Raw genomic sequence first — 12,643 nt, forward strand, 5'->3', positions numbered from 1 at the left:
TCCCATTTCCTGCTTTCGTCCAAAAACAATATGGGCATTTTCTTATGTTGTTACATTTGGTGGTAGAAAATGATTTTTAATGGCTATAAATGTTCTATCATGATTTCCATAACGACAATTAGGTTGTTACTAGAAAGCGAATATCTATGTAGATCCAGTCTCATTTGCTTCCTCTTTTTTGTCATGGTTAAAATGTCTGTACAGGAAAAGCATCCATTTTATTGTATAGTTCTCCAGATTTTTTTTTTAAGATTTTTTAAAAATTTATTTAATTGACAGAGACAGCAAGAGAGGGAACACAAATGAGTGAGTGGGAGAGGGAGAACCAGGCTTCCCACTGAATAGGGAGCCCAATGTGGGGCTCGATCCCAGGACCCCAAGATCATGACCTGAGTTGAAGACATGCCCAATGACTGAGCCACCCAGGCGCCCCGTTCTCCAGATTTGACAGACATACGTAGTTTTATAACCATTACTATTAATACATAAGCAGTTTCATCATCCCCCGAAACATTGTTCCCCTCCCCACACTTGTCCAGCCCGTAACACACAATGATCTCTCTTCTATCCCTGTAGTTCCTCCTTGAGGATCCCATGATGGGATCCCGTAGTGTGCAGCCGTGAGTGTGCCCCCTTTCACTCAGTATAAAGCATTTGAGATTCATTTACAAAGCTGCAAGTATTAGTAGTTCTTCCTTACCACAGAGCAGTGTCCCACCTGCTCTGCCGAGTGAGCACGCCTTGGTCTCTCTCTCCAGCCCCAGGTGCACTTGGGGGTTGTTTGCAGGTTTGGAGATAATAAAATACATAGAAATGCTACAAATATTTGCATTAGGTTCTTGTGTGAACATCAATTCTTTCCCTTGACTGAAGGTCCTAGGAGTGGGACCCATGGCTCGTATTGAAGTATAGGTTGAACTTTCTAAAAAACTGCCAGCCCACCTGCTGGACTGCCATCCTATCCCACGGCCGCGTGGGAGCAGCCGGTGGCCCCCAGCCCTTGCCAGCACTTGCCGTGCTCGGTAGTCTCGTGTCAGCCGAACGTTCTAACGGGCTGCCTCCCTGATGACTCAGGACGCCGAGCATCATTTCATTTACCTGCCAGGGGTTTGTTGGTGAGGTAGCTGTTCAGATCTTCATTTTTGCAAGTTGCATTGTTTTCTCACCATTTCAAGAGTTCTTCATATAACCTGAATGCAGATGTGTTATCAGATGTGTGATTTGCGAGTACATTTTCTCAGTTTGTTTTCCTAAGAGTGACTTCTGAAGAGCTCAAGTTACTAATTTTGACAAGGTCAGTTCGTTTCTTTTATAGATCATGCTTTTAGTGTCCTGTATGAGAAATCTTGATTAAACCAAAGCACAGTTTTTCTGTTTCAGAAGTGTTCTAGGTTTTATTTATATGTCTGTGATCCATTTTGAGTTAATTTTATACATAGTGTGAGATACATGTTGCGTTCCATTTAGTCTGTCCCCTTATTTTTATTTTATTGACAGTTGACACAGTGTTACGTTGGCTGTTCAGGTGCACTCGTGTGTTCTGTTAAGAATGCGTCCTTACTGTGAACACAGACCCCCGCACACAGGCCTCAGCAAGACCGCCCGTGTCTGCATGTATCAGAGGAAGGAACATAATCTGTAGGTCTGTTGTGTGTTCCCAGCTACCTGGCTTTTACTGCACTACATGAATCCCAGGCAAGGTTTAGATCTGTGCTTTTCAGTGTTTATGGAAATAAGAGTGTTTTGTTCCCTCAGACCATCTTCCTGTAGCGCTGAGCATGGACTGCTGAAATGACTCAGAGGGCCAAGTTCTGGGGTCAGAAGGCTGGTTGTGCCCTTTGCCATATGATTCATGTTCTCATACTATAACGTCTTGTGAGTGTCCGTCCACCAGGGGACTCGAGTCAGTTCCTCCTCCTTTTGACTTCACCCATTTTCACTCAGTGCAGCACACATTGGGCACCACACAGGTGGGGACCCAGGCAAGGGAATGGGGGGGGATGTGGCAGCAGATGCAGGCAAATGGGGGACAAGTGTTTGTTGTTTGCCTTGACTGGTGGTTTGAAAATCATTTGCTGGCTAAGAGGCTGGCTCCGGTTTCTGCAGAATGACTGGGCACAGAGATGTCCCACGTCGGGTTCCTTAGCCAAGTTCCCCCAGATCGAGAGCTGGGGAAACCAGCTGTAATGTGCCGACTGACAGAACCATGTGTCATCTCAACAAGTGTCCCAGTAAAAGTAGGCTCAGTTAATGGCATTTTTAATTTCTCTGTGCTTTCCTTTCAAACCACTTGACAGTGAAGGGACTACCCAGGAGTAGCAAACCTGGTGCTTTCAGAATTCAGACAGAAGGTGTAGGTTAAACTTGTTCCATTCCTGTCGTGTAGGAAACCATGGCTTTATAAATGGCCCACGCTAGAGCGTGTCTTGTCCAGGTCACTGTGAACCCTCGGGTTGGCCGGAAGTTGGCACAGAAGATTTTCGCTGGAGAAACGCATGCCGGGCAGGAGACCTCTGTCTCCCCTCCCCCTTGCAGGTCAGACAATTCCCAGTGAACTATTGCCAGTTGTCTTAGAAACCACATACCTCTGAAGAAAAAAATCAAGTTCTGTTAGTGCTGAGTGTTTTCCCTACTAGAAGGACGCCAGGCCAGGAATATATAAGCCGGTTTTCACTTGGTGCTCCTGACCAGTGCAGGGAAGGGACTGGGGAAGATGGCCCTGCGTCATGCTACCCTGCTCTGTGCCACGTCGGGGGGTCACACACACGGGGGTGCGGAGGTCTTGATGCTGGTGTATTTGTGCTAAGCTTGAGGTCACAATTATTTAAGATTTTATTTGAGTGAGATCATAAGGGGGGGGTGGGGCAGAGGGAGAGGGAGAAGCAGACTCCCCACCGAACAGGGAGCCTGACACAGGACCCCAAGATGATGACCAGAGCCGAAGGCAGACCCTTAACTGGCTGAGCCACCCAGGCACCCCACAATTTTTTTTTTTATTTTGAGAAAAAATATTGATCTGCACACCGCTTTTTTGTTTTTGTCTTTGTACTAGAACATGAGACATAAGGAAAATGTGAAAACAGACATGGACCCAATTTACTAATGTCTAAATGTTGGGGAGAAAAGCACAGCATTCTCACTTAAAACTGTTGGGTGCTTAGCAACTGGTCTGTGGCAGAAACAAGCTTCAAATCAGAGGGCAGAGGGCTCCATTAGCCAAAACCTTGGTGTTAGGGCTTCTTGGAGGGGACTTTCAGGACATGCCATTTCCCAGAGCATCTGTAAGAATGTGTCCCTTCCATGTTGTATGGGGACAATTTGAAGGTGGGGGAAGCCAAGCAGAAGGCAAAGCTTGAGGCCTGAGGCAGCCCAGTCTTGGTGCCCATCAGGCAGAAATGGAGTCGTGAGGGGAGCCATCCATAAGTTTTCAGAAATCCTTGAAGCCAAGTGATTTAGAGCACAGTTGACTTTCTTAGCAGACTGTTCATTACTAGTGTAATGCAATAGTCCCGGGGTTTCATTGGGTTTCGAGAGAGAGAGCGAGCCAGAGAGGAGGATGGAGGTACAAATGGAGGCCCCCCGCATGGAAGCACTGCCCCATGGAACTGGGGCCTACGCCCCATGGCTTCATGCCTCTTCCCCTCTGTGACAAGCTTTTCTTCTTCCCTTTGTTTTTGAATATTCAAGTAAACACAGTTGAGGTGTTCTGTCAGGCTTCAGGGACCCGTCCCCCAATTGTAGCAAGTGTTAACACTCCCATCTGTGACAGCCTGTAACATGGGGAAGCCTCTGAGTGCGTGTCCAGGATGCTGGTCCTTTTTCCTCCCAGAGGTCAGCCTGTCTTGCCAGCTTGTGTGCAGAAGCTGTGGGGACACAGGGCAGTCCTGAGAGCAAATGGAAACCAACCAGTTCAGACCAGCGTTGCTCAGAAGCCGGCCTCAAGCCCCAGAAACACGCAACGCCCCTCAAAGAGTTTTGTTGATTGTCTCCCACAAGAAGAGATCAGAAGGTCAAGGCTCTCTCCCTCAGGGCCAGAAGTTGACAGAGCAGTGCTGGGAATGTTCTGCCAGTCTGGGGCAATCAGGGTTAATGAAGGCATGTGGCCATTATCTTGAAAACTGAGCCACCCACTTGCACGCAGGGACCACCCCCCAGATGGCACTTAGCTCCTCATTCAAGTGCACTCCTGTTTCTTACACACAAATTTCTTCTAACTCATCTTGATTAGAATTTGGAGGAAGCACAAACTGCCTTGCGCCCCAGAGAGAAATCGCGGATCCCCAGGAACGTGCTAGCTAGCTAGCATCAGTAACAGCAGTTACAGGTTCCAAGCTCTTTGGCTTCTTTACCTTCAAAGAAATCATCCAGCGGTCGAGGATGCCATTCTCACAGTGTCCTGGCACCCCCTCTTGGTCCTGGCACTCAGCCAGACACCCTCCTCCCCTCTCTTGCTCTTAGTGACCTTTGTCACCCCTGAATGTGCCCCACTCTCAGCCCAGCCGGGAGAAAGCCTCCTGCTTTCACGTCCTCCCTGCTCTTTTCCCAACAGTCCTCCCCGCCTGGGACTCCCCTGAGTAACTGCTCTGCTGAGCGGGCCACTTGCTGCCGCAGCGGCTCTATCCTGACACATACCCTGATTGGCCCGCACTGGAGCTTCCCCACACGTCCCGCCCTGGGGAACGGCCTGGGACACCGCTGAGAACCAGTACAGCACAGAAGGGCATGCGTGGCCTGTGCCCTGTCAACAAATGGCAACGCACTAGTCACAACCCTCACAACCCCTCTGGGTGAAACCTATCTGCCGGTTCCACCCCATGTTTGGGTCTTATCAAGGGAAGGTGGGAATATGAGTGCCCATTTCCCGGTGACCCTTGGCCGCATTGAAACTCTTAACTTGCGGAAATTGACAGATGAATATCAGCGGCTCACCCAGCTGACAGCCACTCCTGCCTGCCTGCCGACTGCCTGCCTGCCAAGGGGAAGGACTCCAGTGCTTGTGGCTTCCTGCTCTGCGAAAACAGCCTGCATTGATTAGGGCTGATGGCATTGGGAAGGATCTGGAGGATCGGTGTGCACCGGAGACATGAAATCACATTGTAGCTCCACCGCAGTATTTGGGGGAAAGTCACGCAGGACGAGCCTGCCTTTGTGAAAGTGACCAAGTGTTAAATTTAGGCCCCGCTGGGTCCACAGACTGCAGGAGGTGCTAATTCTAGTGGTAGTGATGACAGAAGGGGCTGGGCCGTCTGCCACGTTAAGAGAGGACAGTATAACAGATCTGCACATGCTCAGCTTTTGCACAGTTTAGAACCTGGGTGGTTTTCGCTTTCAAGGGCAAGAAGTGACTTACAAGTTCCTAGAGCCAGAGAGAGCTTTCGGGTTGCAAATGGGCAGCCTCATTTCCTGTCTGCCTTTGCTCTGATGTGAGCAATCTGCAGGAATGTTTCTTTCCTCCTGCTGGATCTGTGTCCCTGGATCTGTGACTAGATCACAGGCTAAAGGCCAGCTTCGTTGTTCGTGGGTTTTACTGGCGACCCATTTCAGGAAATAGTCCTGCTTCCAGAAGGCAATGAAACGTCCCCTCCAATGCATGACTGATTGGGCAAGCATTCTGCCTACCTAGCTGATACTCATGTGCAGAACTCTTCTATTTGCAGGGGCGCGGCCCACCTTCCTATTTTCTCCGTATGTTCGAGAGCAGAAGGCTGCAGGAAAGATCACGCGGCCGCCCTGGGCAGATGGTCAACCAGCACGTGCAGGGGGCCTGAGGGCCTGGTCCCGCCAGCTCGGAGGAGGCCATGGCCGTTTTTCCCTGGCAGCGAGGCTGCTGCTTTCCACGTGATGACTTTAGCCTCCTAGATGAGCTTTTCCGCAAACATTATAATTCTTGTCAACTTACTGCAATTTGAATTTCATGGCAGTTCTACATTTTATGCTAAAATTACTCATTTTCCCCCATTGCGGCAGGATGATGAATACAGTACAGATGGCACCCGCTCCTGTTCTCATGAGCCTTGCAATTAGGAAGAAAACGATAAAAACCCCAGACTTATTACCTACTGAACAATTTCCAAGTTTGAAATGCACTGGAAAGAAAAAGGTGTCACCAACCACTCTGCGGAAGGAACAGGGCCCCGTGAGGACAGAGTCCCTTCCTGGCCAGGCAGGGCCTCTGCTCTTCCGCATCCGGGTGTGGGCCTCTCTTCCTCCACCTCTTCTTTCTACTTTCTTCTTTTCTCCTCCTCCCCACCCGCCCCGGTCCCACCTCTTCCTCCCCATCCTTCTCTTCTGCCTTTTCTATATCCCAAGCAAACATCCCAGGTACTCAGGGCAAGGGAGTTGGGTTTAACCCACGCTGCAGAACCACGGGTGGGGGCCCCGGTGAGCGACACATGGCCCCCGCTCTTTTAAGGAGAGGGGAGCCATGTCCACAACCGCAGCCAGTCTCCTGCTTGCACAACCACCACCAACAGGGAAGCCACAGCTCCATCCCCGTCCCCCTCGCTCAGCCCAGGCAAGGCCTCCACACCTCCCCACGCCAAGGCGCTGCTCTTCCCGCCGCATTGCTCAGCGGCCTGGCCTCCCCGCTCTGCATTCTGCAGGAGCCAGAGCATTTTTCTACATCGCAACCCCAGTTTGCAGCCCCTCAACCTTCCTCCTCATCCGTGTTCACTGAGTCTCACCCTGTTGGTGTCCCACTGCCCAGCTTGTCTCTGCTTCCCCCAGCCATACCCCGGCTCACCGGCAGGAAGTTAACCATCATTTTGAAAGTGGGGACGTCATCTCTAGTCTCACATTGTCTTTTAGATTTTCTTTTTTTAATTGAAATACGGTTGACATACAGTATTATATTGGTTTCGGGTGTACATTCAGGACGGTGGTTCCCCTCCTCTCTGAGGACGACTGGGCGGGAGACCTTGAATTTAAAACTTCCAAGCCCTTTGGACCCAGCAATTCTGCTGCTAAAAATTTATCTCACAGGAAAAACCCAAGTCAGGTCTATAAGGATGTTGGCTGTGGTGCTCTTTGTAATGGAGAAAAAGCCAGAAATGATCCACTCTATGATTACGGAATAAGAGGCAAAGGCTGGAAACCCAGCCTGGCTGTGATATGGGCACAGCAAACCTTGCAGTTGAACCCATGGGGACGTAGAGGGGCTGCGGGAGCTGGTGGGTAGGTGGAGACAGAGGAACAATGAGCCAGAGGCACAGCACTACTCGGCCGGCCGTGTTCCCCGGGTGAGCCCGCCTCCTCCATGCACCCTGGAACCTTTCCAGGAGGCTTTGCCTCTCTTTGCCTCCACCTCCCCATCTCTAGGACAGGACTGGTGACCACATGGGCTATGGGCTAGCTGTGTCCTCCCCAAATTTATATCATGCCCTCACCCCCATGGGGCTGGAGGTGGGTTTTGGGGAGGTGATTAGGGACAGAGGAGGTCATGAGGAATGGGGCCCCCATGATGGGATTGGTGGCCTCACACGGACAGACACAGTAATGCTTGTGTTTAAGCTCTCCCAAGCTCTCCCCGCTCTGATCCCCCACGTGCTGATATCAAGGAAAGGTTAAATGAGCACTGGGAGAATGTGGCTGCCAGCAACCCAAAGGGAGTCCTCACCAGCACCCAGCTCTGCAGCTACCTTGAGGACCCCAGCCTCCAGTGCTGTGGGAGAGTACATCTCTCTTGGTTAAGTCCACAGCCTGTGGCACTGTGCTGTGCCCACCAAGCTGAGACAGAGCCCGTAAGATCTGGAGTTGTTGTGTTTTTCTTTTTTCTTTTTTTTTTTTTTTAAGATTTTATTTATTTATTTGAGAGAGAGTGTGAGTGAGCAAGAGAGAGAGCACAAGCCACAGTGTTGGGAGAGGGAGAAGCCAACTCTCCGCCAAGCAGGGAGCCGACATGAGACTTGATCCCAGAACCCTGGGATCATGACCTGAGCTGAAGGCAGACCCTTAACCAACTGAGCTCCCCCAGGTGTCCCAAGGATCCCTACTGTTAATGAGTAAATCCACAGAAAGCACGCAGTCCGTCTTCAGCAAATACTATCGTTACCGTAGATTCGTTGTTTTGTTTGACAAGAAAATGTAGTGTCTTCATTTCTTTACGACGGATCTGATTTTTTTTTTCCTGGTGCAAAAACATAAAACATTCAGTTTACCCTCCTCAAGTCCAGATGGTTAAATGGCCACATCTATCTGGGACGTGTCCCTTTGCACACAGAAAACATTCTCGAGGAAGAGATGTCAAATCATTACCAGAGCTCATCTCTGCTGCTGGAGGGGAGGCCAATATTATGGGGCTAGTAATAAGTGCCTGTGCATTTTACATTTTTCCCTAACAAGGAGGGTTTATTTTTGTAATTGGGAAGGATAAGAATAGAAAGGGCCTCAGGGAGACACCTGGGTGTCTTGGTTGGGCTATTGTGACAAAGTATATAGACTGGGGGGCTTTAAGGCACAGAAATGGCAGCTCCAGAGGCTGGAAGTCCAAGACCAGGGCGCCGGTAGGAGAGCCTGCTTCCTCACGGAGGGACGCGTCTCTTCCCTGTATCCTCACGTGGTGGAGGGCTGAGAGGGCTCTCTGGGGCCTCCTGTAAGGACCCGGATCCCATCCGTGAGGGCTCTACCCTCATGCCCTCATCACCTCCCCCGAGCGCCGCCACCTCGACCCATCTGGGTGGGGACGATGAGCTTCTGCATATGAACTTAGGGGGACACATACGTGCAGTCCGTGACCTTGATTTCCACCCAATGACTTCATTTCCCTATTAGCGGCCATGCCGCTTGGGGACCCCGTGTCTGCTGACCTGTCTCGCGGTAATCCCACAGATGGGCCTCAGGCCCCCCAGCAGCTGGCGGCACCCCTAGGTCCTGTGGAGAGATCATTCAAGCCCCCAAGTGCCCAAGAAAGAGGTTTTTCCCTGGGCAAAACCTGTCACGTTGACGTTATCCCCAGAAATTCTCCTTGAAGAAAGCCTGCAATTCACCGGCTCTGGTTTCCAGGCTTCAGAGAGTTCGACAAAGGGGTGTCCCCTTACTGGGAGGGGAGGCTCCCTGCACCCGGGACACACCACAGCCTGGCCTTTGGTGAGTGGGACTTCCCATCTTCACTCTGACACCAAATAAGACACCCTTTTCAGGAAAAAGGTTTTTTTTTTTTTTTCCCTTCCTGTGTAATAGCCAGTTACAGTAAGCTCAATGTTGAGAGGGAGAAATGTATTTCCTCACAATTAAAAATGATTCTGTTGTTTGCTGAACACCTCTAGCTAGCGTCCCGAGTGACTAGTGAAAGCTGGCTTTTTTTTTTTTTTTAAAGATTTTATTGATTTATTTGACAGACAGAGATCACAAGCAGGCAGAGAGGCAGGCAGAGAGAGAGGAGGAAGCAGTCTCCCTGCTGAGCAGAGAGCCCTGATGCAGGGTTCGATCCCAGGATGCGGGACCATGACCTGAGCTGAAGGCAGAGGCTTTAACCCACTGAGCCACCCAGGCACCCGAAAGGTGGCTTTTAGCCGCAAAGGAGAAACTCCAGGTTTCTTACTCCTTTTTCCTTCTAAAAGGAGCAAGCTTGGAAGTTCTGTTCTCACACCACAACCGGGCGTGTAACTTTCCTCACCGTTCACCCCTCTTCCTCCCCGTTTCTCCTCCCTTCCCCGACCCCTTCCCCGCAGCTTTCCCCTCCCCCTTTCCCCTTTGTCTTCTCCCCTCTCTTTTCTCCTCCTCCTCCCTCCCCCGGTACCCCTCCTCCCACCTGCACCCCTCCCCTCCCCCTTCACCTCCGGTAAGAGCTCCTTCCTCGGAATAGCCCAGGACAGGGCCAGGGCCAGCACTTTCTGGACCGAATTCCCCGTGGCCACCACTTTAGGCCTTTTGCGATGCGTCCGCAGCCTGAATCGCCCCTCCTCTTTGTCCCCATCTTCCCCTGCCACCCTCCCCGCCTCCTGAATTTCAGCTCCGTGAAGCCCCTCCCCATGATCCATCATTCAGCTCCAGTATTAGAAACCTGGCATCTGGGACAGAACGTCTCAACTTTTAACACCAGAATGAAGGGGAAGGACGTGTCCCCACACAACCGGTTCAGTCACCAGGCCTTTTGGCATTTTCTGTGTGCGCGATGATCTTCCCTTGTTTGAGAAAGACACGGACCACTTACTATTTGCCCAACTGAAAAAACCATTTCTAGGGGGAAGAGCCTACAAGGCACCCCACATCCGAGGGCCATCTGGCAAGATCTGTCAAATTACAAAGCTCATGGCAGCGCCCTCTGGGCAGCGCCCTCTGGGATTTGGTCACATGCATTTGTTACAGCCAGGAGCCCTCCGCTGGCCAGATGGGATGGGAAAGTCTCTCTACCACGGCTGCGTCCACATCGGAGCCAGGCTCAGAGCGGTCCCCAGAGCCACCCAACACCTGCTGCCACTGGCAGGACACGTGGGGAGCCAGGAGGGGGGGGAAGGAAGGCGGAGCTCCTGGGGGCAGAACCCACTGGCCTTAGTAGAACAGAGCAGAGGTGGGGGTGTGCAGGTATCTGTAGGGGGGCTGGTGGGAAGAGAGCCACCAGACAGACCCTCGGAAGGGTGCAGGGAGGGGACACTGGGGACACACTGAGAAGGGGGAGTTGTCAAGGGCTCCTGGGCCATGTGTGGTGCGAGCCTTGGGGTGATGGGGCTGGAGACCCCGAGACACACTTCCGGCCAGCAGAGAAGGGCCTGGGGGAGGAGCATCACCTCGCTGGGTTGAGTGAACCCAGAGCTGGCCGAGGAGGTGCCTCCAACCGCTGAAGGGCCGTGTGGGAGGAGGAAGAGGAGCACAGAGAGGGGAGAGCCATGGAGGCGGCTTCAGAGCAGGGGACAGGAGTGGGGGGTCTTGGCCTCAGATCTGGACTGATGGAAGCCGTCATCGGGGGCTCTGAGGGGCAGGGAGGGGGCAGGAGGTGCAGGGAAGGGAAGCAGACCCCGTAAAAGGGACCTCCGCCCTGTTCCCTCCCCCCCCCACCACCTCCCGGGCCTGGTACCTGTTTCTCATTTGAAAGATTTCCATATATTTCTGCGCTGAGAGGAAAAACTGTCCCTTCTTTTATTCTTCCTTTCCTTCCTCAAAATTCTTAATCCCTCAGCGCAATTTATCTCATAGGGACTTAGAAAAAAGAAAAATCTGATTAAAACTCTGCTCAAGCCCAGGGTTCCTGGGTGGCCCAGTCACTTAAGGGACTGACTCTTGATTTTGGCTCAGGTCGTGAGCTCAGGGCTGTGAGATGGAGCCCCCCATCGGGCTCCAGGCTCGGCTCTCTCTCTCTCTCATCAATAAGTAAATCTTAAAACAACAACAACAAAACTCTGTTCAGGCCAGCCAGGAGGACAGGGGAGCATTTGCTGACTCAGGGGTGGGGGCAGGTAGGTGAGGAGGAGGAGTACCTGTGTCCCAGGCCCGCTAGCACTGGTTTCTCCTACAGTCTCTGTGCCTTTTAGCAACACCCAGGCAGCTTACGGCCCAGAGCACCACCTCTGAGGGCCAGGGAGGGTCTCACTGAGGCAGTGAGGCCAGCAGGAACCCGTGACACCCTTTATCCTTTCCTAAGGGACCCTCCCACCTGGCCTGCAGGGGAACGGGCAAGCGGCCATGCATACTGGCTTTTCCAGATTCCATTAGAGCTAACAGTCGCAACCAGAATTCTCTGAACACACACAGCAACTGGACCAGGGTCCCCATGTCCCAGAAAATGGGACATACCTGCAAATCAGCCTATTCCAAACTCAGCCTATGAAGAATAAGCGTGCACTTAATGGTAAACCTTCAGGGAATGGCTCCCTTGGGCCCTGTGTAGTAACTTCCGATCCATCTCAGTGTCCCAAGAGCCAGAAAAACTCCAGTCATTCTGAATAACTGGAATTTCCCGTATTTCATTTGATTTTTAAGAGGGGGGAAGAAAAGAATGCAGCAGTGTTTTTCTTAAATTTTTATCTGGGAATCTTTGCACCTTGTGAGGTGGTCAAGGACCCCTTTGGAAGGCTTATGACCAACTTCTTCAGAAAAGCGGGACTTTAACAGAAAAAGGTGAGCATGCCACTGTGGGGCTGTGCAGACCCTGTGTGGAGAGGTCGCCTCCCAACCTCAGGAAACCCCGGGGGCCGGGCTGTGCCCACTGCCAATGGTGATGCCACTGTAGGGGGCATTCAAGGAACAGGAGACTCCTTTGGGACACCAAGTATTGCCTTTGAAGGGGACCATGGCCTCATGGCCTCTGAAGCTGGGAGGCTCTTTGGGATCATCTGTGCAAACAGAGAGCCCATGAGGACCCCAAGGGGAGCCAGGGGACTCATATCTGGAGCCAATTTTTATGTTAAAAGGTGTATCTTTCTACCAGGTGAAAAATGAAATGTTGGAGAAGCAAATCAAACAAAAGTTGCTTTACTGATAAATGGTGGACAGCTTCCAGCTGCACCTTCCGCAGGCATGAAGCCCTGGGATGCTGAGTGTCTTCTGGGCCCTGGGGGACAGAGGCCCTTGCCTTGCAGACCCCTTCACTGGGCCCCTGGCAATTCTGAGCCATCATTTTGTATTATTTTTCTTAGAAAGTGCTCTCTAGTCCCAGAACCTCTGAGACCCGCAAAGCCTCTGGGGAGAGTAGCGATTTAGTTCAGCAACT

The sequence above is a fragment of the Mustela putorius genome, unplaced genomic scaffold (assembly GCF_011764305.1).
Source record: "Mustela putorius furo isolate JIRA1106 unplaced genomic scaffold, ASM1176430v1.1 tig00003972_pilon_pilon_pilon, whole genome shotgun sequence".
Taxonomy (NCBI): domain Eukaryota; kingdom Metazoa; phylum Chordata; class Mammalia; order Carnivora; family Mustelidae; genus Mustela; species Mustela putorius.